We start from the raw sequence: 27,666 nt of genomic DNA on the forward strand, positions 1-27,666 counted from the left end.
AATTGACTTTTGTATATTGACCTTGTATCTGATGGCCTTGCTATAATCACTTGTAGTTGCAGGTGTTTTCATTTGCTTTTTTTGTGTGTGTGTGTGTTTTATATGGTAATCATTACATGTACAAAATAAAACATTTTAATTTCTTCATTCCTAATCTGCATAAATTTTATTTTGTCTTTTTGCATTAGCTATAAGGCAGTTTACCAGTTGATATGACGGTAAGGTGTAGAAGGTAGGAAAAATATTCTGTAATCTTATGATTCAAGGTCACTGTTTTAGTGCTCTTATGAGCCTTGGCCATGAATTTCATTATTGTCTCTCACTTTCTTCCTGACAGCTTGGTTGAGGCAGGAACACTAGAGTGTTATGTAGTTGGGTAATTCCCTCTCCCAGATAGGATAATTCCCTGGACTTATTTCAAAATTATCTTTCTCCCCCCACCTCACTTCTTCCCTCTCTCCTCATAGCCACAACCCATGCTAGAAACACTAAGATGTTTTGGGTTTTGTGTTTTTTTTTCCCCCTAGACTCTTCTCCATGAGAAACGGGTAAGATTCCTAGAGATAAATCCCCAGAGAGCGTGTACCCTCCTGTAAATCATTAGCCTCCAGAATTTTCTCACTCTCATGCTAGTTCATACTCTGACTCCATTATTATATGGATTATTTCATCTCATTCAATTGAAAGATGATGAAATGTATATTTAGGCAATGTGTTTATACAACTGATTATCATTTCACTGTTCGTCAAACACATTTACTTATTTCCCTAATATTAGAGACATTTTTGCTATATTCTTATTGCAAACAATGATGCAATAAGCATCGTAGAGAAAATGTCCTTGTGCATATGAGGGTTGTCAAGGTGTGAGAGTACTTGTGTTGCCAATACTTTGAGTCATCAGATTCACGCAGATTTGAACAAATTGGTATTTATGAGATGTTTTAGCATCCATTTCTCTATTTGTGGAAATAATAAACTTTCATATCCTTTTCTTTATCTTCCATTAAGTTGGGTTTTTTAAAAGATTTATTTATTTATTTGAGAGAGACAGAGAAAGTGGAGGGAGGAATAAGAGGGAGAGGGAGAAAGAGAATCTCAAGCAGACTCCCTGCTGAGTGTGGAGCCCAATGCAGGGATCGATCCCACAATCCTGAGATCATGATTTGAGGAGAAATCCAGAGTAGGCCCTTGAAACCCACTGAGCCACTCACATAGCCCATTTCATCAAGTTTTTAAATCCAACAATTTCTTGTTCATATCTTTTGACCATTCTTATGAATTTCTTTTCATTTGGGCACCGTTGTTAATTTAACTATTTATATATACTCAGGGTACAAATCCTTTTCAGTTATATGTCTTGAGAATATCATTTCGCATTTGTGGAAGATCTTTTAATTTAGTGCACCATGTTTATTTTAGTGTAGAAAATTATCTAGCATTTTCTTTATTTCCCCTGCCCCCCCTTGGTGACCTTGTCTAAAATATTTTATTTTTTAAAAAGTCTCTCTCTGGAGTGCATGGGTGGCTCAGTCAGTTCAGCATCCAACTTTGGATTTCAACTTAGGTCATGATCTCAGGATCGTGGGATCAGGCCCTGTGTAAGTCTCCAAGCTCAGCACGGAGTCTGATTGAGGATTCTCTCTCTCCCTCTCCCTCTGCCCCTGCCCCTGCTCACACTCGTTCTCTCCAAAACAAATAAATAAATCTTTAAATAAACAAATAAATAAAAGTCTCTCCAAAATTCTTTTTTTTTTTTTACTTTTGCATTTCTATCTTTAAACCTAGTTGATTACATTTTGTTTAAACTATTCAGTTGGATATATTTTTTTAATATAGGTAAACATTGTCCAACACCATTTATTAATTATGTTGACTTGCAATTTTACTTGTTATTTGGAAAGTTCCAGTGTGTGCATGAGTTTGCATGTGTTGATATGCTTCCTGGCTATTTTTTCAGAAGGTGTACTTTGCCATTATACCGACACACACTTTATTATTATTGCTTCATGATAAGTTTAACTAAATAGTAGAGAAATACTAGTTCTTCAAATCTGTTTTGGTCATTCTGGGGCTTTTCTTCCTCCATAAGAAGTTTAGATCCATTTTCTTAAGCTTCATAGACAAGGACTTGAAGTTTTCCTTAAAATTGCATGGAATAATTAGCATGATTTGAGAAAAGTAATGTTTTCTTTTTTTTTAAACTTTTTTTTTTACTTTTTGTTAATCACCATACATTACATCATTAGTTTTTGATGTAGTGTTCCATGATTCATTGTTTGTGCATAACACCCAGTGCTCCATGCAGAACGTGCCCTCTTTAATACCCATCACCAGGCTAACCCATCCCCCCACCGCCTCCCCTCTAGAACCCTCAGTTTGTTTTTCAGAGTCCATCGTCTCTCATGGTTCGTCTGCCCCTCCGATTCCCCCCCTTCATTTTTCCCCTCCTGCTATCTTCTTCTTCTTCTTTTTTTTTTTTTAACGTAGAAAAGTAATCTTTTGAATTACGTATTTCTATGCATGAGAACCATGTCTGACAGGTAAGTCCTTTGACAAATTCTTATAATTGTATCTATTGAAAACTAACATATATTTGTAAGAATTTCCCCCCTCAGGAATGTAGTAGAATTCGATGGTATCCTCATTTTAATTATATATTTGCATGTTGCTTAGTTACAGGAACCCTGTTGCTTGTTTAATCTCATACTCTCTTATATGGTCTATTACAGAATCATATTTTTGTAGCAGTTTTATTTTTTCTTTGCATATATTTATTCATTTACTTACTTATATTTTGTCCCACTGTCTTTCAAATATAGTGTTCTGCATAAGTAGTAGTAGTGTTGACCCTTGTCTATTCCATGACTTCAAGCACAGCTTCTAAAATTTCACCATTAGATATTATTTTGGCTAGATTTTTTATAGTTCTCTTTTAACAAATAAAGGAAGCTATCTTCTATCCTTATTTTACAGGTACATTGTTTTAGTTTCATTTATTGGTAGTTGATTTAATTAGTTTTACCATCTACTGAAATGATGACATTACCTTTCCTCCTCTGATCTGTTAATATATGAAGACTTCCATGTATATTTTATCTGATGTTAACGATACCATTCTGGCTATTCTTAGATAAATCTGGCTCATTGATGACATATTATCCACTTGCATAATTTTAGTGAGAGTGCTGAGATGCTGATATTTAAAATTTTGCACTTACTGTCTTAATTCACCTAATTTGTCTTTCTCAATCTATCCTTGCCTGGCTTTGCTATCAGAGGTATAGTAGCTTCATAAATTGAGTTTGGAAACTCATTTTTCAGCCCTCTGGAACAGTTTATATAACTTAGGGATTACATGTTCTTTTAAGGTTTTATAGAACTTGGTTATAAAACTGTCTGGGCCTGGTGTTATTCTGCATGTGGGAAGTGGGTGGGGAGGAGGGTAAATGTTAATCTATTGCTTCTATAGCTTTAATACCACAAATGGCTTGTTAAGTTTTATATTTCATTTTGAGTGAGTTTTAATAATTTTTCCTTTTTGAAAATGTCATTTTATATATGTTGGAAAGTTATCTACATAATCATTTTTTTTAACCAATTCAATCCATGATTTCTACATTACTCTGATTCCTGATTTGTGTGTGTGTGTGTGTATTTTCTTTATATTTTCTTGATGCATCATACCATAGTTTCACACATTGGATTTATCTTTCTGAAGAATCAGATTTTTTAAGTAATTTTTTTACTATGTTATGTTAGTCACCATACAGTGCTCATCACAACACATGCCCTCCTTAATACCCATCACCCTGTTATCCCATCCCCCCACCCCCCTCCCCTCTAAAACCCTTAGTTTGTTTCCCAGAGTCCATAGTCTCTCATGGTTTGTCTACCCCTCTGATTCCCCCCCTTCATTTTTCCCCTCTTTCTCCTCATGTCCTCCATGCTAGTCCTTATGTTCCACAAATAAGTGAAACCATATGATAATTTTCTTTCTCTGTTTGACTTATTTCACTTAGCGTAATCTCCTCCAGTTCCATCCATGCTGATGAAAATGTTGGGTATTCATCCTTTCTGATGGCTGAGTAATATTCCATTGTATATATGGACCATGAATCAGATTTTAAAAAAATATATATTTTCTCTGGATTCTGTTTTCTGTTTCGTTAGTTTCTAGACTTTATGATTCCCTTCCTTCAATATTTCTTGCACTTACTCTTTTACTCTTTTTCTAACTCACTGAATTAAATATTCATCATGCAGTTCTCAACCCTTTTTTTAAATGAATGAACGCATTTTAAAAACTTCAAATTTCTGGGGCATCTGGGTGCCTCATTTGTTTAAGTGTCTGCCTTCAGCTCATCATGATCCCAGGGTCCTGGCATGGAAGCCTCACCTTGGTCTCCCTGCTTAGCAGCATGTCTGCTTGTCCCTCTCCCTCTGCCCCTCCCCCCACTCATGATCTCTCTCAAATAAATAAATAAATAAAACACTTCAAATTTCCTTCACATTACTGCTATAGTTGAAACTCCCAAGTTTGAATATCTAGTGTTTCCAATGTTAATCAGTGCTAAATCTTTTGTGATTCAGGATAAATAATTTTTTTAAGTTCTTATTTAAATTCTAGTTCATTAACATACAGTGTAATAAAAACAATATTTGATTTGATCAAGTTAAAATTGATTAGCCATAGAGTTTAAAAATCAACAAAACAGGAACAAATACAAAACCCCCACATAGTCATGATAACACATTTAAAAACATATAACTAGTTTATTGAATATTATAAACTTGGTGGGCTACAAATATAAATGATTTTATTTTCTCCAATTAAAAAAAAAAAGAACTAAATCTTTTGTACTTTCTGTTGTTTCTTCTTTAACCCAAGAATTATTTAAATGTGTGTATATTTTATTTTCCAAAATACGAAGCTTTGGGGATGTTTCAAAATATGAATCCCCAATTTAATGTATTTGCCTGATATAGCTATCTTCGTATTTGTTGAGACCTTTTCTGTGTCCTATATTGTCAACTGGAAATATTCTTCATATACTTCAAAATTACTGATGTTTCAAAATCACAGATATTGTCTATTTCACGATGCTTCCCTTTCTCCCTTGCCACCCTGTCGCTTGCACCAATCTTGTTATTTGTGTTTTTTACTCTGATCTTTTCAGATTTATCACTTATATCTTGACTTCTTGAGAAAGAGTTGTTATAAATAATTTCTAATTATTTTGTACATTGGTTGATTTGTTTGGTAATTTTGTCAATTTTATTTTATATATTGTTATCTTACTACATTCCCATAGGTGTAGGATATTAAATCTCAGGTATATTGGTTATTCTTATTCTTTTTATCATTCTACAATAATATGCTTTATCCTTAAATATGTTTATTAAAGTCTATCTTGTATGAAATTAATATTGTTATGCCAGCATTCTTTCATTTTTATTTGAGATTTTTTTAAATCATTTACTCTCTACACCAGCATGTTTTACCTATGTTTTCTGTAACCCATACATAATTAAATATATTTTTTACTTTTATGTGGCTTATAGCCTAATGGTTAAGATCAGGGACACTCCTGTGCCTTCCAAGAGTTTCCTTCCTTTGTGTTTAGTGCTCCAATGTTTCCATGATGTACTTAGGCATATTTTATTTTATTTAGGATTAAAATTGACTGCATTTTTTCAATATTAATATTTCTGTCCTTTGATCAGGTCTTTCATTCTTTTGGTATTGCCTTTCTCCCATTGATTTTGTTTTATCCTCTTGGAATTCAAAGTATTCATATGTGTCTTTGTCTTATTAAATACCATATTCATCTTTCAAATACTGTTTCCAATTGTCTACCTCTTCAATGGTTTTTAACATACTATGTAATATCCTCAACTATAGTGTTTAATTTTTTAATTTTCTTTTTAACATATCTAATCTGCTGTTCAAGGCATGCATTAAAAATCTAATTTGAATAATTACATTGTTGTTTCTAAAACTTATTTTTGATCCTTTTATAGTCTGCTCCACTGTCTTTCTTTTTGCATCTTTTAATACTTCCTTTTAGTCTCACACCTTTTTGAGTGTACTGATTTTATTACTCTTTTGTTTTTCCACTTACCTCAAGTTTTGTGTGATAACCTTCCTCATTTTTGGGTCTGCTCCTTTCCCACCTGGTGGAAAATATCTTCCTGTTAGTTATGATTTCTTTCTTCCCTTACTTATTTACTCCTCCAAGTTGATCTTGAGTGTGTACCCACTGCTTGTGCTAGGCTGTCATTGTCTACGGACCAATTTTTATATTCATAGCTTGGCTTGGGCATTTATGCAGCTTATCTATAATGAAAAATCAAACAAATATAAAGCAAAGTGCTGGCATGAGCTTTTAATTTCTTTAGAAAAATACCCTGATCCTCAACCCCCAAGTCAAGATAGAAGTAGTCTTCCCAGCCATATCATCTCTCCATCTCAACCTTTGGGCAGTTTATCATCTTCTCACTGAGATTGTAACACTGCAAAGATCAAGACTATCATCCCATTCATGAGTTTCAGTCCCTTCCAACACAGTGGGCGGAGAGACCTGATCTCCTTTCTCAAGACTCTCCTTGCTATTTTAGAGTCCAGTTGACCCAGGGGAACCCATCCTTTTTCCTGGTTGCCTGCTTCCTCCTTGATTATAAACCCTGTGGATTTTGCTTATTATATTTGGAGCTAGCTATCAATATTTTAAAAAGCTATATTTAACCCAGATTCTTTAGTACTTTGTAGGAAGATTTTCATGCAAGCTTAGTTCTTTATTTTATTGGAATCAGAAGTCTCCCTGTCTACTGTTTTTCCTTACCCAAAAGATTCATGGAATTAAGAAGCACTTCCTTCTATTTAACTCCATTAACCTGTATTTGGTCTCATCAAAACATCCAATCTGCTTAGTTTTTTTTTTTAAGTTTTTGTTTGTTTTCAGCTTCAAGCAATCTATCAGGCCCTTTCTGATTTTTGTGCCTTTTTTACTCACTTTAGCACCATGAGCCATGACATCTATATTCTCTTGCTGGTATTCACAACTCCCTTTTATGCTTTTCTTTCCATTGCACCTGCCTGGGTCACTTCTGTTCCTTCTTTGCTAGTTTCCCTACTTACACTCACTTTCTTCCACAGACCACTCTCCAGCTACAGCTAGAATGATTGAAATGAAACAAAATGAAATTGTTCCTCCCTGCTTAAAACTCTGATATCTTCCCATTGTCTATAAACTAGTCTCTTAATGATAACTTAAGAGATGCTTGATGGTGTGGTCTCCATCTACCTCTCAACTACACCTTGAGCTTGTTTCTTATTTTCTTTCACCTTTAAGAATGTGGAATTGCTTTCCATTCTTTGATAAATGTTCTGTCATCTCAAAAGTACATAATTAGGCAACGGTTCTCAAAGTAGTTCCCTGTGCCAACAGAAAGAGCATCCCCTGGGAACTTGTAGAATTTTGGAGTTCTATCCCTGACCTACTGAGTCAGGAATGATGGGGGTGGGCCCAGCAATCCGTGCTTTCACAAACCCACCAGGTGTTTCTAACACGTGTTAATGTTTGAGAACCACTCCTATAGGTATTTCTTCTGTCTGAGACACTCTCCATGCCCCACCTAACCCTGCATGGATAAGCTGTCCCAAGCTTCAGGCTTCAGATTAAGTCAGCTTCTCAGTGAGGCAAAATAGATCTTTAAATCATGTTGAATCCACATTCATGGCGTGATACACTTCCCTGATAAGTGAAGTTACCTGGTTGTTTGCCAAATACTGATTCACATTAGTCTTCTGGGAGAAACCACAGGCACTGAGAAAGTCAGGAATTTTAATAACCTCTTTCTCATATATTTTCAATGTTTGCCACCTACTTACAGGGTAGAAGAGTGGAAATATTTTTGGATGATTGAATGGATGCAGGGTTTAAGTAGTGTTTTCCTTGTAGAGGTTGAAATTAGTTCCCCCTTTCCTCTCACTTTGCTTTCTAGGGATATTTCCTGAAAGAATTGATATAAGAGAAGTCTGAACCACAGAGGTTATTTTCTGTATTCCAACTATTTTGTTTGTCAGTATGTTTCCTGGTTGGAAGCAATCTGTCTCTCTCTTTATCTCAATCTCTTTCTATCTCTTTCTCTGTCTCTGTCTCTCTCTTTGTATCTATCATCTATCTATCTATCTATCTATCTATCTATCTATCTCCCATCCAAGTACTAACCGGGCCCGACCCTGCTTAGCTTCCGAGATCAGACGAGATCGGGGGCGTTCAGGGTGGTATGGCCGTAGACTATCTATCTATCTATCTATCTATCTATCTATCTATCTATCTAGAGAGACAGAAAGAGACATTTATATTCCACATTTTTTAAGTCAATGGCTGGTGGGTTAGAATTGTCTACAAATATGAGTTATTGGAGTAATTTGGTCCAAGTACAGATTCAAACTTCAATTTGTTCAATGAATCAATATTCACTAAGAACTCACTCTGTGCAAAATGGTACTAAATCTTTCCAATAGGTGACTGCAGCTGTGTTTACTGGGGAACCTGAAGAGGAGAGGCGGGGCAGAGTTTGAACTGCCAGATGTGGGTGGAAGTGTAAGAGGCTGGCTACAAGCTTATACTTTCCCTTGTCCTTCACTTTTTACCTTTGGTGACCTTGTCACGCCCATCATGCTCTGGGGAATTATTTCAGCTCAGAAGACTCTGTTTTCATTTGTCTTCTTTTGGTTACGTTTTCTCTTTTTTACGAAGGATCGATTTTCTTCATTTTTGCTGATTTTATTCTTTCTTCGAACTTTTTGTACTAGGATTTGTATTTTGGCATCTTAATTTTGGTCTTATCAATGTGTTATTTATTTCATAGATTTTGAAAGTGGTCCTTTAAATTGTGTGCACTCTTTTTCAGTGATTTATTTTATAATGTTATCAGGAGGCATAATCTTGGAAGCTTCAATGTGGGAAGAACATATACAATGAACAATGTGGGTTGGAATCTTCATCTAGATCTCTCTACAGCTGACCATTGTCAACTTCTATCAGTAGGCAATTCTCATTCATATCATGCATCTGTCAAGATATTCATGTATTAAAATAAAAAAAAAATGATCGCAGTGTCCTGGGATCAAGACCCACATTGGGCTCCCTGCTCAGGTTTTCCATCTCCCCCCTGCTCATGCTCTCTCCCTATCTCCCTCCCTCTCTCTCAAATAAATAAATAAATGAAAGATGTTCATGTATTAAATATATTTTATGAAGTTAGTTGTAAGCAAGAAGAAGTATTCGTGCTTGGATGGAGCAGTGGAAAAATGGACTGGGTTGCAGTCCATGAAATAATCATGCAATGTAAATTGAGATGTATGCACGTGAAAGGTACCATATGAGTATAAGGATAGGCCATACATAGCATGCAAGACCAGAGAGATGTACTTGGAAACATGGGTGAGCCGATTATTCCTGGCAAAAAATAGGAAGTGCAAATTACCTGAGATAGAAAAGAGGCTTGTGATATTGGAGAAATAGAAACAGGTCAGTATGGCCAGCAGGTAGTGCATGGGGGCTGGGAGTCAGAGTACTGTCTGGAGGGTAGAGGAAAAGTCAATGCAAATTCTGAACTTTTAGGCAGAGTCCAAATCATCAAGTGCCTTGTAGATGACATTTGCTTCTTTGACAGATCACGCTGGTTCTGAATGGAAAATAGGTTTAGAGACAGATGAGAGAGAGCAGAATAAGTAGATGGAGGTGGGCTGTGGAGATGATGGTGGCTTGCATTAGTGTGGTGGAAGTGGCAGGAACAAGAAGAGGGTGAAGTTGGAAAGCATTTAGAAGACAGAATCAGCAGGACTTGGAGACTGGTTGGCCATATGAATGAAGGCTTAGCTTCTAGCTAAGATAGGGGACACTGGAGAAGCAAGTTTGGGGGAAAGATCTCCTATCAGTTTAGAATATATTGAGTTTAAATAATTGTGAGCCATGTGAGTAGGATTTTAATTATGCAATTGCATTTATATGAGATGGAAGAGAAATTTATGAGAAGGGCATGTGGCTATCTACAGTATCTTGTTGGTATTAGAACAGACTTTTGAGGGAGCAGGTTTGTGCACTGGGACAGGGGATAGGATTGGGTAGGAGACCACAGACCTTTGAAGGGAATTGATAAAACCAGCTAAAGTGTTAATAGAAAATCCAAGAAGGTGAGTGTTGCCAACTATAAAGAAAATATTTGAAAGAGGGAAGATGGATCACGTATGTTCACAGTTGTTGAGGAACCCAGTGAAATAAATGACTTAAAGTCCATTGATTTAAGCAACAGAGGCATTTTTTACTTTTGACACAGTTGTTTCAAAGCCATTATTTATGAGTTAAGGAATGAATGTAGGTGAGGTGAAGAGAGAAAAGAGAGGCCGAATCTGGAGAGGAATGTGGACACCGAGGAGGGTTTTCCTTTTTCTTTTTTTTTATAAAGATTTTATTTATTTATTTGACAGAGAGAGACACAGTGAGAGAGGGAACACAAGCAGGGGAAGTGGGAGAGGGAGAAGCAGGCCTCCCACTGAGCAGGGAGCCCGATGTAGGACTCAATCCCAGGACCCTGGGATCATGACCTGAGCCGAAGGCAGACGCTTAACGACTGAGCCACCCAGGCAACCCAGGAGGGTTTTTCAATGGATGGGAACGTGGGTGGCACATTAAGATTATTCTGGCACCACAGTAAAATTGTCAAAATGTTGTTTCTTTGTTGCCTTTCTTTTTTAATAAAGAGTTGCATGTTTTTATATCCAAATATTCCTATCTTTCACACAATCACTGACATTTAGGAAAGTCACAGAGCTATATGCCGCTCTTAGGAAAAAAAAAAGAGCTTATAATTTTCATGTTTGGAAAGATTTCCTGAATACCCCCCTGAGGATCTTGGAGAATCCACTGAAGGGCGTGCCTTGTGGGCAGGCTCACTGAGCACCCAAAGATCTATGGGTGCCCAATGACTTTCCAAGGACAGTAGGTGACTTGATGTCATAGTACTCTCAATAAATACAGCTTGTTATGTATGACTTCAGATGGCCCTCTCTGTTCGTTGCCACTTCACCCAACCCTCTGCCACATTTTTATACAACTCACATCTTCAACCCAGTAACTTACTGAAGACCAGTCACCACATGCCTGTACCTTACCTTACATCCTGGAGCTCTTGCCCCTCCTTCTCATCATATGGTGACCTAGAATAGTTGGGGTCCCGTATTTTACACTCACCATATTCTTTTCTTTCCTACTTTGCTTTCCCGGTCTTACTATCCTCTACCATCAAGTAAAAATGACATGCATAAATAAACTCTGGGGAGTAGAAAGAGCCCTCAAGACAAAGTGTCAATCATGCCTGTTCCATTACAAATCAGTTTATGTTAAATTATATGCATTGACATTCTAATCTTCATATTATAATCAGTTAATTAGTAGTAATTAGTATAGTTTAGCCCAAAATAGCTGCCTTAAATCTTATATGCTTTTTGTAATCTTATTTAGGCCTCTGCAACATTTAACTATTTAAAACTATTTTTTAAAAAGAACAGTTTGGAACTTCTTGTAAATCAGAATTTTGTTTTTTGGTTTGTTTTTGTTTTTTGTTTGTTTTTAATTGACAATGCCCTAAAGTTAACTATAAAGAGCATGGGTGAATGACATGGTCTCATCTGGAATTTATAAGGATGGTTTAGAATCTTTGTAGTGCTTGTGGTAGACAGAATAATTCTCCCCCAGGGGTGTGTGTTATCGTCCTTGGGACCTGTGAATGCAGCCTGTTTTAGGACAGAGGGGACTTTGCAGATGTGATGAAGTCAAGGGTCTTGTGATGGGGGAGTAGACAGGATCAACCAGTGTGATCACAAGGACCCTCACAAGAAGGAGGAAGGAGAGTCTGAGAGAGTGAGATGCAGCCAGGGAAGTGCAGGCCACATATTGGAAGCTGCTGCTGTCCTGGCTTTGAGGATGGAGGAGGCGCCACCAGCTTCTCAGAAGCTGGAAGACGTGAGTACATGGCATCCCCTCTAGAGACTATGGAGGGATCACAGCCCTGGTGACACTGAAATCTCTACCAGGTTAAACCCATTCCATGCATCTGACCTCCAGAACTCTAAGGTCATACATTTGTGTTGTATTAAGCCAGTAAGTTTGTGGTAGCTTGTTTCAGCAGCGGTAGGAAACTGACACAATATTCTATAATCACTCAGTGTCACTTACGCAGTTTTTAACACACACACGTCTTGTTAATGAGTCAGCATTGCTGTATGTAGCTGTGGCTCTTCCTATCCCAACAGTAAGGGACGCTCAGTGGAGGACAGAGAGGGAGACCAACTCTGGCGTAGATCTGAGGTGACCTACGGAGACTGGGAAGGCCAGGGGAGCAGACAGAACTCAATCTCCACCTCCCTGAAGACTGGACCCATTAGAGACCCTACCTCTTGCCCAGTCTGTGGGCCGAGTCCAGTTACGGAGTAGGGCCACATAGCAGCTCTGCTACCTATGTCTTCCGCTAGGCTCTCTTCCCCTGAAGAGGGAAGAGGATTACTCACATCTTCTTAAAGGAGCCCACCCACGAGTAACTGAAAGGAAAAACAAGAAAGAAATGTACATGACATTTGTTGCTGTTAAGCATTTTAGCTCTTGTTGGACCCCCATCACCCTCTTGTGTGTCTTAAAAAAATCCAGAGAGGACTTGTCTTTGCTCTCTGGGGGATATCACCTATCCATCAATCCTGCAGCAACTCAAAAACCATTCTGAAAATATGTCTGTGGATGTAGAACACATTTAATACGTTCCCCTTTCTGACATTTGCTGACTGTAAAAAAATACAAATAAGGAAATATTTTTTTTAAATCCCAGGAAAAATTCAAATGCTGGGTGAGTCTGAATCTGAATTGCCCTTTAATAAATCAACAAAATCTTTGTGCTTCTCTCTCTTTGCCTGTGTTCAACGTTTGAATATATGTATTTTACCACAAAAATTTGCCAAAATTGTACCCCATATAAATATGTGTAGCTCACAGCATTTCCAGGGTAACTAGTGGCTCGAAATGATGACATTCTATTGTTACATCAGAATGCCCCCATTTCTGTGTGACAGAGCTCTTTACAGAAATATAAAGGAAAAAATGTGAATAAATCTTATTTAGCTGGCTCAGTTTAACACTCAAGAAATATGTGAGTCATGCCATGAGGGCTGTGCATAAAACACACAAAGAAAAAAAGAATTATTCCCAGTGATAATCATGAAGTAGTGGGGCCTGATGGTTTTTTAGCAGCTGTGTGCAAATCATTATATATCAATGGCCATGGGGAAACATTGTCAACATCTGGAGTTTTTATTAAACAAATACCAACAGCTACCATTTGATTGCTCTTTCCCAAAGCAGAGATTAAATAATAGTCCATCAGACACCTGCTGCATGAGATTCATCACAGCAGCCTGTACTCTCTCCATCAAGAGTAAAGTAGCATCTTCCCGGCATTCTCCAGCATGCACAACTTGTGAGTGTGTGTGTGTGTGTGTGGGTGTGTGTGTGTGATTAAAACTAGAAACAGAAGAAAAGAATACTGATCAGTAAAAAAACATGCTTTCTTCCTTATTTAAATGGAAATTTTAAAAATTGAAAATGTGATCACTGCATCATAACATAGTCATGTATTTTTCTGTGAATTTTAGATCCAGCATGTTCTTTTATTATAGTATTAACATGTTTTTTAAAGATTGTTCACATGCAACAGGACCTGAAGTGGATCATAATGAATTCCAAAGATAGAAATGGTGGGACCCATTAAAACAATAGCTACCAGAATTGGAGTGGGGAGACCACTTATTTGCATAAATGTTTTTACATAAGTTTAAGAGTTATATGCCTGGGAAATCAGGCTGTTGATCTAAATATGAATTAGAACTTTGTCAGTGCTATGTAAGGGCCATATTAAACAGAAACATGGCTTTGAATGAGCATATGGCAACATCTGTCCCAAAGATTAGTTGGTCTCTCCCATATTGAAAAAGTGAAAGTATAAAATCTTATTAATAAGCGTCATTGGAAATCTCTTGTGTTTGTGCTACTGAAAACTTGTTCCTCAAACCAGCATTATCAGGATCACCTGGGAGCTGGTTAGAAATATAAATTGCTGGACTCTACAACTAGACTTTTTGGATCACATTTTGGAAGTGGGGCCAAGTATCTGTGTTTTAGCAAGTTTTCTAAAGGGCTTGGATGCATGCTAATTCAGAGAATCATGGGTTCATACAATTTGAGAGTACCAGTGGATTTATTTGAAAAATATTGGGAATACTCAAATTTAGCTCAACCCCCTGATCATTGGTCATATAAGGACTCATCGTCTACATATACAGTTTTCAAACACGCCTCAGAAAAATCCCTTTTATGTTTCATTTTGTAGAAATGTCATATATGTCAATCTAGCACTTTTTCCAAATTTAATTTTAGATGGAGAAATGCATATCTTTAATATACAATAGGAGGGCTCTTTTAGTTGGTACGGATGAAAAATAATTGGAGTAAAAACAATTGTCAAGACTAGGAAAAAACCTGGGGGTGATATAGTATTTGAAAGTGCTTTCTAGATTATAAAAACTAAATATAATAGTTGAAGTAATATATAGAGTAAGTGTTGGATTAATATTACTCTGAATACCATGACATAGACTTTTGCCATTAAGATATTTTAAAGAATATTTAGACACTAGTAAGTGCATCATTTAGCTGTATTTCAGATGAAGTTCATAAATTAATTCTGGCTCAAAAATAGGAGTTAATTATTTTCATATAACAAGAATGTGTTGCCAGGAAAGTTGTTGGAACAATGTCAGCAATTTGCAATTCTCTTGCTTTGGTTCCATGGTTGCAATATATCATCAAGTCCATGTTCAAGGAAAGTAGAAGGGGAGAAAGCACAGCATGAGATCCATTTATCCCTTTAATCAGAAAAGCACATCTTTTTCTGTAAAACCCTCCAGTGGGCCTTGGTTTAAGGCTCATTGCCAATGGGGCCACCTTTAATGGGAGGTGACAAGGGAGAGGGAGATGAGAATGACTTTTACATCAGCCCGTCAACCATGTCTGAATGGCCAGTCCAGGGCTGGACAAAACCCAGGTCATTTTCAGCTCAATGATTTTTTAATCAACAAATAACTTGTTTAGTGATTAATGTAAACTACCAACATGTTCTTGAAATAAGCTAGTTGGGTTAACCCTACAAATGTGTTTCAAGATGAGCATCTGTTTATAGGCTCTTTGTCTCTCAGGATTCTAATACTGGGTTGAGTCCATGCGATAGGAAGCACGTAAGTAGTCATTTTTCTCATGTCGTATCTCCAACAAGATATACTAATATAAAACAGATGCTCATATCCTACTTCGACACTTACCTAAGGAGATGCACTGCATGGCTGTCCTCAGTGACCTATTCTAGTATCTCTAGGCACAGTACCTCAAGGATGCTCACCCAGGACATTGGACTTTGTTAAGCGCAGCTCTATCAGCAGCAGGGAGCTGAACTCAATGAACTTTCAAGGTCTCTTTTAAGGCTATTATCGGATTTGCCTGCCTGTGTAGTCTCAGGACTTGTTTATATCCACATGAGGTCAATGCTTCCTCCCTCCTATTAATTTTCCTGCCATCTGTGCTACCAGATGTAGTGAGAACAGGGGAGGCACTCCACCCTGGGGAAGAAAAGGCAACTCCGCCCAACTGCTCTGCCCCTGCCTCAAAATCGATTCTTCTCTTTGTTCCAGGAGATTTGTGCTCTCACTTGCCAAAAGTAAAGGTCTTAGTGTACAACCAAGTTGAAAATGGCCATCCATTCATTGCAAAAAAGATTCAACCTGAACGGATAATATTGCATATATTTATTCATTTTTGCTATTTATGAAATAAGTTGGAATGTATTTGCTAGCTAGAGATATGCTAGATTATAGCTTAGCATAGTTGAGTGGTTGGCCAAAGATAAGTGGGATAAAATTCACTCAGAGGAGAATTAAGAGGAGCATAAAGTAGGGAAAGTCAAGGGACTGAGATCATTTATGACAGGGATAGAAATGACATAAGTTCCTACACTCACTCCTGAAGCAAACTTGTAAATTATCCCCCAAAATGTGAGATACACCCAAAAAGGAAAGTTATGAACTGATGATGACCTGCATTACTTCTGGCTCTTCAGGGCTTTTCTTATGAATTTTGTACCCTTGACATTATAGCCCTGAGAATAACGGGATACTTTGGGAAAGTGTATCCCTTAGCTTTGAGTCAGTAGCTTTGTAGTCTGTAGCTAAGAGGGATTGCCAAGATCACCCACTTATCTCATTCATGTTACAACACTGAGGCATGCAGAGATGTGGTGATATTCCCCAATACTTTGTCACACGGAGCTATGTGCCGCAAATAGTGCACTCTTTTAACAATTAACTCTATGACATCTTTGGCATGTTAATATTTTAGTTATACATCCATCTACATGTCCTATCCACCAAATTTACTTAGTATTTACTGAGTGGAAAAATCACTTCTCTTTATATCATATGAACATCAGCAGATTTTAGGAGTTGGGTCTAAATTAGGCCTGAACGATTCCTAATGCTTTCATGATGTTCATGAAGATTAGATATTTGGCTGAATTGAATAAGGAATGACAATAGCAAAATAATAATAATAATAATAATAATAATAATAATAATAAATAGGTTATTAGTGTAGTCTATCCAAGTTATACTTTTCACTGACTCTTTGACCTGGGATAAATCACTTAACCTGCCAGAATCCCCATTACGTTAAATTGAGATCATTAGTCTACAAGTGGATCTGTTAAGTCTATAAGCTTTGTCCTTTGTCATAGAAAATTGCCTATTTTAGTTGTACTGAATTTTAAATATAGTTAAAAAAAAGCTATCCAAAAGGTGTATTAGAGCTCTATCCAAGAAAAAATAATAAAGAGAAACGTGTTGGGAGAGACAAGTTCAACATGAATGCCTGACTTCTGACCACAACCCTGAAATCGCCGGAGGCCCAAGGGAAAATATCAGTCTGTATATTTGGGAAGTCAAGCCAGCTGAAAGGAAACTACAGATTTTTTCATCTCAGACTTAGGTTCTGGCCATCAGCTCCCATGTGGTTGAATGGCATCAATTTCAGTACACAGATTATCCATGCTGAACTGCCCCTGTGGCTTAGCAACTTCTGGCAGTTTTAGTCTGATTAGCTCAACAGCTAATTTCCAAGTCATTGGGGGAAATTGGAAACTGATGTGTATCAACATTGGTAAGATGTGATTATCCATCCTATTCCAACTATAAATGTTCTCAGACTATACTAATAAGTAGAGTCGGACAAGCTTTTTAGGCAAAGCATGAGTATACTCTGCTCTTAAGTCCATTGTACTCATCCTGTTACCCTATAAAATACAAGGCCAATCAATGTCTATGGCAGTTTGCCATATATACAGCTTCGTGTTATATGCATTTAAATGTTTATGTTACTGAGCTTTTACAATCAAGTGATCAGTGCAAACTGTATAGTAGTATTTGATAGGAATCGTCAAGGAAATTACTTCCCTTAAAATGGAAAAATAAACAACAGATAAAGTAAAGCACACATTGAGTTGACAAGAGGAAAAGTGTCAGGAGATTTTAGTTTGGTCAGGAGGATTAGAAAAGACAATCTTTTATGAGCTCCCTTCACCGTTGGCAGCCTACAGAGTTACTGAGAGCAGGCATCCTCTTCAACTTCAGAAATAACTCAACACTGCTCTCCTGATGAACACAGTGGCAGACACAGCGGGCATTATGATAGGGACCAAACTGCCCCTTGAGCTATTCTTTCCCTGGATAGTTGTTGCTACACCTTGGAAAGAAATTCAACTTGGAGTCATCTTACTTTGCCTTTTCTAATCTTCTACCTGTCCTTTGAGTCTGTCCTTCCACCCTTGAGTTACTTTGTCATTCTCTTCTCAGGGAGCTGCTAAATCAATGAGCATTTTAGTGGAGTTCCCTGCTGTGAAGATACACAAGACTCAGAAGATATTTCTTGCTTAGAAACTTGCAACACATTCTCACTGTTATATGACCGAAGAAAATGCTGTAGTTAGATTTTTATTGGAACTCCAACAATACTGAAACAAGAGGCAATGGAAATATCACAGATGGATATCCAAGTTGATATTTCCATATGGCAGCTATGATAAAATAAGACCACTGGATTTGGAGATACAGAACTTGGTTTTAAATCCCAGCCATCCACTTACCATATGACCTTGCGGCAGTGATCGGATTTTATGAGCCTCAGTTTTTCTTCTAAAATGAAGGAGAATAAAAATGACCTCTTCCCCCAAACTGTATTTAATGACTAAAATATAGGCCATGTCGAAGCACCAACTGGGCCATGAAAACTTTCAAAAAGCATTTATGAGAAGCTGCATCGGAATTTGTATACTAATTCCAAACTCTTTTGCTATTTGTCTGGGGATTAAGTTCATTCTTAAATATCAAGCTTAGCCTTGAACATGTACCTAAAAATTAGATACAGACCAAATCATCTATAGAATTTTGAAATCAGATATCTGTTTCATCTTATTATTCCAACCTCTTCAAATTGCTATAGACAACAGAATACTCCAGGAACACAAAAAAAAAATAGTCCAAATTCATCAGCGATTTGTAGTCAGTAGACATTGTCCACCACCCCAAAAAAGACTTCATCTATAAGGAAGAGACCATTTATTTTCATGGCACTGAATCTTAGGATCATTAATGGAAGAGAATGAAGTTCACTTATTATATGAGACTAGCATAGGTAATTGGTGGATTGACAATTAGGCTTAGCATAATTGTTTTTCTTTTCTTTGTACAATTGTGTTGTACAATTGTGCATAATTGTGTTTCATTATAAAACACATTGTTTATGGTTTAACACTATTTTTAAAAAAGATTTTATTTATTTATTTGTCAGAGAGAGAAAGAGAGAGCACAAGCAGGGGGAGCGGCAGGCAGAGGGAGAAGGAGTCTCCCCTCTGAACAAGGAGCCCAATGCAGGACTCGATTCCAGGACCCTGGGATCATGACCTGAGCTGAAGGCAGACGCTTCACCTACTGAGCCACCCAGGCATCCCTAGTTAACACCATTTTTATAACAAATACTTATATAAAAAAGTGTAGGGTTGAGAAATTGAGATTTTCCTATAATTTATAATAGGCTGCCTGGCTTTGAAAAATAATTTTCTTTTTTTTTTTTTTTAAAGATTTTATTTATTTATTTGAGAGAGAGAGAATGAGAGAGAGCGAGTACATGAGAGGGGGGAGGGTCAGAGGGAAAAGCAGACTCCCAGCTGAGCAGGGAGCCCGATGCGGGACTCGATCCAGGGACTCCAGGATCATGACCTGAGCCGAAGGCAGTCGCTTAACCAACTGAGCCACCCAGGCGCCCTGAAAAATAATTTTCAACTTTAATTATTGTAATATATAAGTTGGAACACAAAACAGACATATATAAAGTATATATATAAAGTAAAAAGAGGTAGATAAAAAATGATGAATTAGATATGCTGATTCAATTTAATACAGTAAATGATTGGGATACATTCTAGACTGGATATGGTAAAGCAAAAAACAAATAATGAACTGGAAAATAGAAATAAAGGATTTATATAAAAATCAATACAGAGAGTCAAAAACAAAAATGTTAAGAAATATTATAAACATGTAGGATAAAAACTGAATCTCTGTCGTGTCTAGTGGTATAATAGTGATTGCAGGAGAAGCAAACAATTTTCTGGAATGTGAAAAAGAATAGTTTTCTACTGCAAGTGACCGTGATTGCCATGGAAGATAAAAGAAAGAAACTCCTATTTAGGTATATGGTAATAATACTAAAGAATACCTAGTATAAAGTGATATTTTTAAAGCTACAAGATATAGATGATCTACAGGTGAAGAAAACCAGACTAATGGTAAAAACACAAAGCTTAAAGAAAATAGCAGCATTATTCACAATAGGCAAAAGGTGGAAGCAAGACGAATGTTCATCAAGAGATGAAGAGATGAAAAAAATGTGATATGTACTTACAATGGAAAATTATTCATCCTTAAAAAGGAAGAGAATCTTGTCACATGCTACAGTATGAATGAAACTTGAAGACATTTTGGCAAGTGAGCTAAACCAGACATAAAAGGGGAGATACTGTATGATTTCAAATATATGAGGTCTCTAAAGTAGTCAAATGCATAGAAATAGAAAGTAGAGCAATGGTCACCGGGGGTGGGGCTACGGATAGATACGGATTTTCAGATCGACAAAATGAAAAGGTTCTGAGAGCTATTTAACTTCTGAACCATATACTTAAAAATAGGTAAGATGGTAAATTTTATGTTATGTGTTTTATACCACAACAAAACAAAAACTTAAAGGCAATGACTAATAACTTCAAAGTAATCACAAAAAAAAATAACTGTTAACTGGTAATTTTAAACTCAGCTAAAGAGACCAAGACTGATAATGGATAAACACAATTTGAATAGCAGTGTGCCTTAAATTTTTTTTATTAAAATGATTGCTTTAAGATATTATCTACTTAAACAGAAATAAGTAGCCCGCATGTGGAAGTGGATTGAAATGATGACAGCACTATGCAAGAGTAAACTCAAGGGAAGCGAAACTTCTGGAGAAATGTCACGAGAGATGAAGTGGCAATAAATTTGAAACCAAAGCTGGGTTTTTGTCTGTTTGTTTAGTGTCTAATAAGATATGTCAACCTCGGCCAGAGAGGCAGCTGGGAGGCAGAATGAGCCCACAGACATGTGCACCAATATGGATACATATTCTAAAATGCCTAGTGGAAGGAGCAAGATGCATAATGATGTGGAGTATGCAAGAATTTTTTATATTAAATATGAAGATCTTCTGTTAGAGGAACATCTTTAGCAACTGTATTCAGGATGAACACCAAATTGAAAATAATGAACTTTTTGGGAAAGGATAGAATCAGAATGAACAAGGAAGAGGCAAAATGGGGCTTCAACTATATCTACAGTTTATTAATTCATTAAGATTACGCTCACACTAATATGACTAAATTATAATATTTGATGAAAAGGTGACAGACAGGTATTTATTTTTATCTTTTTTTTCCTAGTTTTTAAAATTCTTAAACTCAACTACATAGTAACACAAAAAATAAATTAGAAAAAAAAAATACAGTGCACCTCCGCAAAATAAGCTCGAAGACATTTTTAATTTCTTGCCATTCCAAATCAGTGTAACCCCTCATCAGTCAATTACAGCTGGTATGACCTGCACTTACTCAGTGACAGATTTCACTGACCGTGGAAAAACTTCAAGGGTTAACATCTCACAAGTTTAAAACTGTTTCACAAATTTTTTTATTGTTCATTTTTATAATAACACACATTTTTGAAATAGAACTTCCTGGATTGACCTCATTCAACATGGCACCAGACCCAAGTTCAGAATCTTCATTATCAAAATGATATGTAGCTTTCCAGAGTGCCTGCGAGCTCACCTGCATGCCAGGCTCCCAGAGTTTCGTACATTTATTTCAGCACTGCACTTTCTCTGAAATCTCTCATAAATCTGAAAAACACTGGTGCATTGCTTTACAACATCTGGTTCTTAGCGGAAGGTTATGGTGTGGCGTGGTACTCAGAGATTTGGGAAGGAGACTCAGTACAAACAGACCCCTCATTTATGAATTTTCAATGCAAACAAAACAGATCCGGGACATAACCATCATCCCAATGCCTTCGCTATGAAGAAAATATATGTGATAAAAAATTTAGAGTAATGTTTTCATTAATTTCAATTGAAGGAATATATTTAAGGCTGACACTTTTCTAGATCCTGTGGGAAACATGCAGATGTTTAGATACAATTCATAGACTTCAAGAACTTAATGCTATAAAAGGGACACAGGGTATATATAAATAATAATATAAGATAGACAATTTTGGGGGCATGAAGTTTCATACGAAGTTATACACAGAGAAAAATTAGAAAGGCCTTCTGGGAGTCATAAATGTCAATCTGGGCATTGATGGATGAATAGAAAGTTCACTAAGACATGTTTAAAATGTTGTTTTCTAATGATAAATGTAATATGCATTCACTTTGGAGACAGAGGGCCCTTCAGAGGAGCACAATGGAGGGGATTTCTTGTTGTGTATGATATGCCTGTGGATTTCAATAGATAGCCCCTCTATCCCATGAGGGGTCCCATCAGGGTAAGCACGACTTCTTGCTCCCTGCTGAGCAAGGAGTCCACATTCCCACAGGAATGAATGCAGCTGAAGGAACTGGGGAGCCTCTGATTGCCCCCAGGGCACGTTTATACTGTGGAGATGGCACTTTTCCTCCAAAGTGGAAACAGGTTCCAGGCTTCCACTTTTACCGGGGGAGCATTTGGAATAGCAGTCAGAAAGCAAACTGAAAACTGTGAAGACAAGAACAAACATGGCGTGTGTGCGGAGTAGGGTGGGGGACCAGAGTGGCTTGATGTTTCCAGGCACCTGATGGCTGAAGTGGTGTAGGAAGTTTTATGGTTTATAGAAATTGTTTTGGAAATATTTACAGGTTTAAAAATATAACCACTTTAACACATTCTATTGCTCATTTAAATTAAGTATGTCTCAAGCTCTTTAATAGCAAATTTTGGTTACCAAAAAAAAGGCAACCCAAATATTCTCTTTTCTGTTTGTCAGCTCTTTTCTAGGTGTTAGCTTGCTTACTGTTCTCCTGGATTTTTGCCTTTGTTTCATGGGAGCCATGTGCTGGGCCCTGCTCCATGCTGGTTCTGGAGTTAGGAAAGATGACTGCACGAAGCTTCTCCTGCAGAGAGCTTGACATCTCTTGCCCGATCTCTGTGTCCTGTCCTGTTCTGGAGTCACCGAATCTTCTGTTGGATGCTTCTCAATGCCTCCCAAAGGAATGCCTTTGGGTCGTTTTTAATACATCACAGCATTAGCTTAAACTTGCTTCTGAGATCATGAAAGAAAGAAAGCATGCAGGCTTCTGAAGACCGGGGCTTGTCCAGCTCAGCCTCGTGTCACCTGCGCGTCCAATGCCCACAGTCAGAATTCCAAAAGCAAGTCTCCACTTACCTCCTACAGTCTGCTCAGAGCTTCAAATTTTGAGATTTTGGATTTAACAATTTTTTTATCTGGTAATACTTCATTTTGCCCATTCTCTCTGACCAGGATTGTTATAATAGCTTCACTCTGCTGCAGTGAAAAGCAAAAATTAAATGTTCTCAGAGACTTTTCAAACATTATTTATTAATTTATTTTAAAGACTTTATTCATTTGCTAGAGAGAGAGAGCACGCACAAGCAGGGGGAGGGGCAGGCAGAGGGAGAGGGAGAAGCAGGCTCCCCGTAGAAGAGGGAGCCTGACCTGGGGGCTTGATCCCAGGACCCTGGGATCACGACTTGAGCCCAAGGCAGACACTTAACCAACTAAGCCACCTAGGTGCTCCTCAAACTATATTTAAATAAGGAAGTTTAAAAGTTATGCTTGTATACCATGATAACTTTTCTGTAACCCACACATAGATACATACATATATTTCTTAATATTATGTATAAATTTAATTCCTGTGTAATGATTTATTGTTGAAAATAGAAACACACTGTATAGAAATTTCCCATGTTGCCAAGTTTAATTCATTATAAAAGAAATCCTGGTCTCTATGTTTATTATTATTATTATTATTATTATTATTATTATTTTAATTAAACCTGAATTTTCATAAAAGGTGATGGCTTTAAGTGAGAGATCCATATACATGTCAGTCATGTGTTTCTAATGTGTTTTAATCCTGAGATTTCTCAGTAGACTTGAAAACATTCCTGCATCTGTTATGAACGAGGGATTAAGTTGATTATTTGAATATCTAGCTTGAGGAGAAAAGGAAGAAAGGCTTCTCTCTTTATAAAAATAAGAGAATACAACTTATCATTTATCTTTAATGATAGGATATTGGAAATAGTGTCCCTAATGATTCCATTATCTATTGTCTCATGCACAAAAAAAGAATAACACATGGAATTTCCTCTAAAATTCACTATTAAGAAAATAGAAGAGGGGCACCTGCATGGCTCAGTCATTAAGCGTCTGCCTTCAGCTCAAGTCATGATCACAGGGTCCTGGGATGGAGCCCCGCTTCGGGCTCCCTGCTCCGCGGGAAGCCTGCTTCTCCCTCTCCCACCCCTTCTGCTTGTGTTCCCTCTCTCTCTGTGTCTCTCTCTGTCAAATAAATAAATAAGATCTTAAAAAAAAATAAAAAGAAAATAGAAGAGTCGGGACGCCTGGGCAGCTCAGTTGGTTAAGGGACTGCCTTCGGCTCAGGTCATGATCCTGGAGTCTCAGGATTGAGTCCCACATCGGGCTCCCTGCTCAGCAGGGAGTCTGCTTTTCCCTCTGACCCTCCCCCCTCTCATGCTCTTTCTTTCTCTCTCTCTCAAATAAATAAATAAAATCTTAAAAAAAAAAAGAAAATAGAAGAGTCACAGGTAACTTATTATTGTAGGTGACTTTATCAATATTGGTATCAATCATTCTAAACTTTGTACTTCCTTCTGTGTGGAAGCATTGAATTATGCATTATGTGTTATATTTATGAGTAGGATATCCATTCATGGGTCAGCCAGACAGTGATTCAGTGTTTTCCATATGACACTCAGTCTGATAGATCCCCAACAGTATAATTGTTTAATAAGAATTGCCAGAGAAAGAGGAGTAAGGACAACAATGTATACACACACCTAAAAACATTGTTGCTCTGTGTTTATGTTTATGTATGTATATATATATATATATATATATATATATATATAACTGGAAACATATGCAGATAAAGTATTAAAGTATACCTATGCATTATCATATAAATATATATGTACACGTATTTCTTCACTCCTACTTCTTTTTCACAGCATTTATCAGTTTGTAATTAGTACAGTAATTTGTGCGATTATTTGCATTTTGACTGCTCATGAAAGTGGTGTTAACATAAAAAACAAACAAGACCAACTTTGAAAATTGCCTGAGCAGACAAACCACTTTAGTTATACAAGCAAAGCTTCATTTAAGTAATTTTGCAAGGCTAACTTGACCTGAGTCATTTCTTGCTTATGTTTCTGAAAGTCAGAAGCAAAACTTGAACTGTTTCCCAAGGTTGATATGAGGTAATCACTGACTGGATTCTCTATTATTTAAGAAAATTCTAATTCTAGGGGCACCTGGGTTGGCTCAGTGGGTTAAGCATCTGACTTTGGCTCAGGTCATGATCTCGGGGTCCTGGGATTGAACCCCATGTTGGGCTTCCTGCTCAGTGGGGAGTCTGCCTTTCCCTCTGCTCCTCCTCCTGCTTGTGCTCTTTGTCTCTCTCTCAAATACATAAAATCTTTTAAAAAATTCTAATTCTATAGCTTCTCACTGTGAAGAACACAGTCACTGCTTCTCACTATATAAGCTGCTTTATAACAATACATCCCTGAGCCTCATTCCATGTTTTGGTATGAGTGCTCCCAGTTTGCAAAATGTCTTTTTTGTGTGTGTGCACAATAAACTTTTACTAATTATTGCTTCAGTGATTCACTGATTTTATTTCTGTTACTTCTGAAGTTTTGGCCATGTGCGCTAAGTTATCTGGCTTCAGGAGAGCACTGGACTGCACTGTCTGCTGAATACAGAAAGTAAGTAAAACAGAGTAAATCCCAAAGATTCACCTTGTATGTCAACAACAAGACTGCTGATCTGTGTCTGTAGGGAGCTCAATGGTATCAATAAGAAATTGGGAGAGGACTTTTAGGAAGGGAGAAGAGAGGGCATATCTAAGGATGTCCTCTAACCAGAGACCAAAGTGTCCTTGGAAAGTACACAGCAATTCTAACAGCATTCTAATTTTACAGGAAATGCCAAAACATCTTCAATATATATTATGTAAGTTGTTTAAGCACTAAGTACACACATGCAAAGCAAATTTCCCAAATGTTTTCTATTAATATTGCATTAGAATAAGAACCTTTATTGGACTTCACTCAGTGTCAAACAATCACTGCCCCAGCTAAAATCAAATTATATTTTCTCTTGGAAATCATTTCTGCTTAACCCTAGGAATGAACTAACAAATGCATTTGAAGGTATTATAGATTGTTTTGATTTTTATCTGCATGTAAATTTTGGAACATATATAACAAATGTTTCAAGGAAAATTAAGTGGAAATTAATTTAAGTCGAGAAGTTCTAGTGGAACGAAATTTTTCTTCTCATTTGCCTTTGGATGGACTATTTCTTTAAAAACAAAAAACAGCCAGGAAAATCTCTAAGAAAAGGTGTGTTTTACTTATTTCTCTACAGAGGTCTCATTTCCTGGAGACTATAATCTAGGAAAGTTACTTTGAGTCAGTAACAATGTAGATAGCATTTCCCAACATTTAAGTCTTTATAATCATTTCAAAGTGAAACCCATAAAAAAAAGTGATTACAGTTTTAATCACCTAGTGCAGATCTACACACTCACACAAATTATATGGTTCACAAGTTGGATTTTAATTACTTCCTTCAACAGGAAATCATTGTTAGTTATTATTTAACAACTGGCCATGAAGTTTTGATCTATTTTAGCTAAAATGGCATTCATTTTATATGTAAAGTTATTTAAAAATACCCCAATACATGCTTTTCTTTTCCTAAATTAGCTACTAGAAGGAAGAAAATAGCACACTGTATACTACGGTATATCACATTTCCCATGATTATATATACATGCCGACACACAAATGAACACGCACATATCATCCAAGTGAGACAGAGAGAAAGAGAGACAGAGACAGAGAGACAGAGAGAGAGAGAGAAAGAGAAGGAGGGATTTTCACATTCCTCTGTGGCACGTTTGTACCTAATATTCACTCTATTTCATATACAGATTATGTATTCCCTATGATTTTCTTCATATTTTTTCAAACTTGAGTAAATTTGAATTTTCTAGTTCTTTCTCATCTTTTCTAAACTCTAGCACTGTGTACATTTCCCTTTTTAGGCATTGGAATAAGCAATTTCAGAATCAGCCTTAATTTGGATAGGTTCAATTTAGTTCCTTTGGAAATTCTGATATTTTTGGTGATTAAAATACATTATTAAAATCATCTAGGGACTTTGTCTTCAATGAGGTGGCAGAGTGATTTGATCCTGGTGGCTTTGAAGCAAACACAGGGACACAGGTCTTTGTGAAGAGCCTGACCAGCAAGACCATCACCCTCGAGGTCAAGCCCAGTGATACCACGGAGAATGTCAAAGCCAAAACCCAAGACAGGGAGGGCATCCCGCCTGACCAGCAGCGTCTGATTTTTGTGGGCAAACAACTGCAGGATGGTGGTGCTCTCTCAGGCCACAATAACCCAGAGAGAGTCCACCCGGCACTTGGTGCTTCTCCTGCGGGGTGGTATCATCACTGAGCCTTTCCTCCACCAGCTGGCCCAGAAATACAACTGCAACCAGATGATCTGCCCCAACTGTTACGCTCACCTGCACCCCTGCTCTGTCAACTGCCATTGGAGTATGGCCACGCCAACAACCTGCGCCCCAAGAAGGAGGTCAAATAA

The 27,666-nt window shown here is 37.1% G+C and overlaps 1 pseudogene; it reads left to right on the plus strand.

The window, feature by feature from the left end:
• The first annotated feature begins 212 nt into the window (after positions 1-212).
• On the plus strand, positions 213-27,666 carry LOC116631375 (annotated as a pseudogene).

Source organism: Phoca vitulina, unplaced genomic scaffold, assembly GCF_004348235.1.
Source record: "Phoca vitulina isolate PV1807 unplaced genomic scaffold, GSC_HSeal_1.0 scaffold5, whole genome shotgun sequence".
NCBI lineage: Eukaryota > Metazoa > Chordata > Mammalia > Carnivora > Phocidae > Phoca > Phoca vitulina.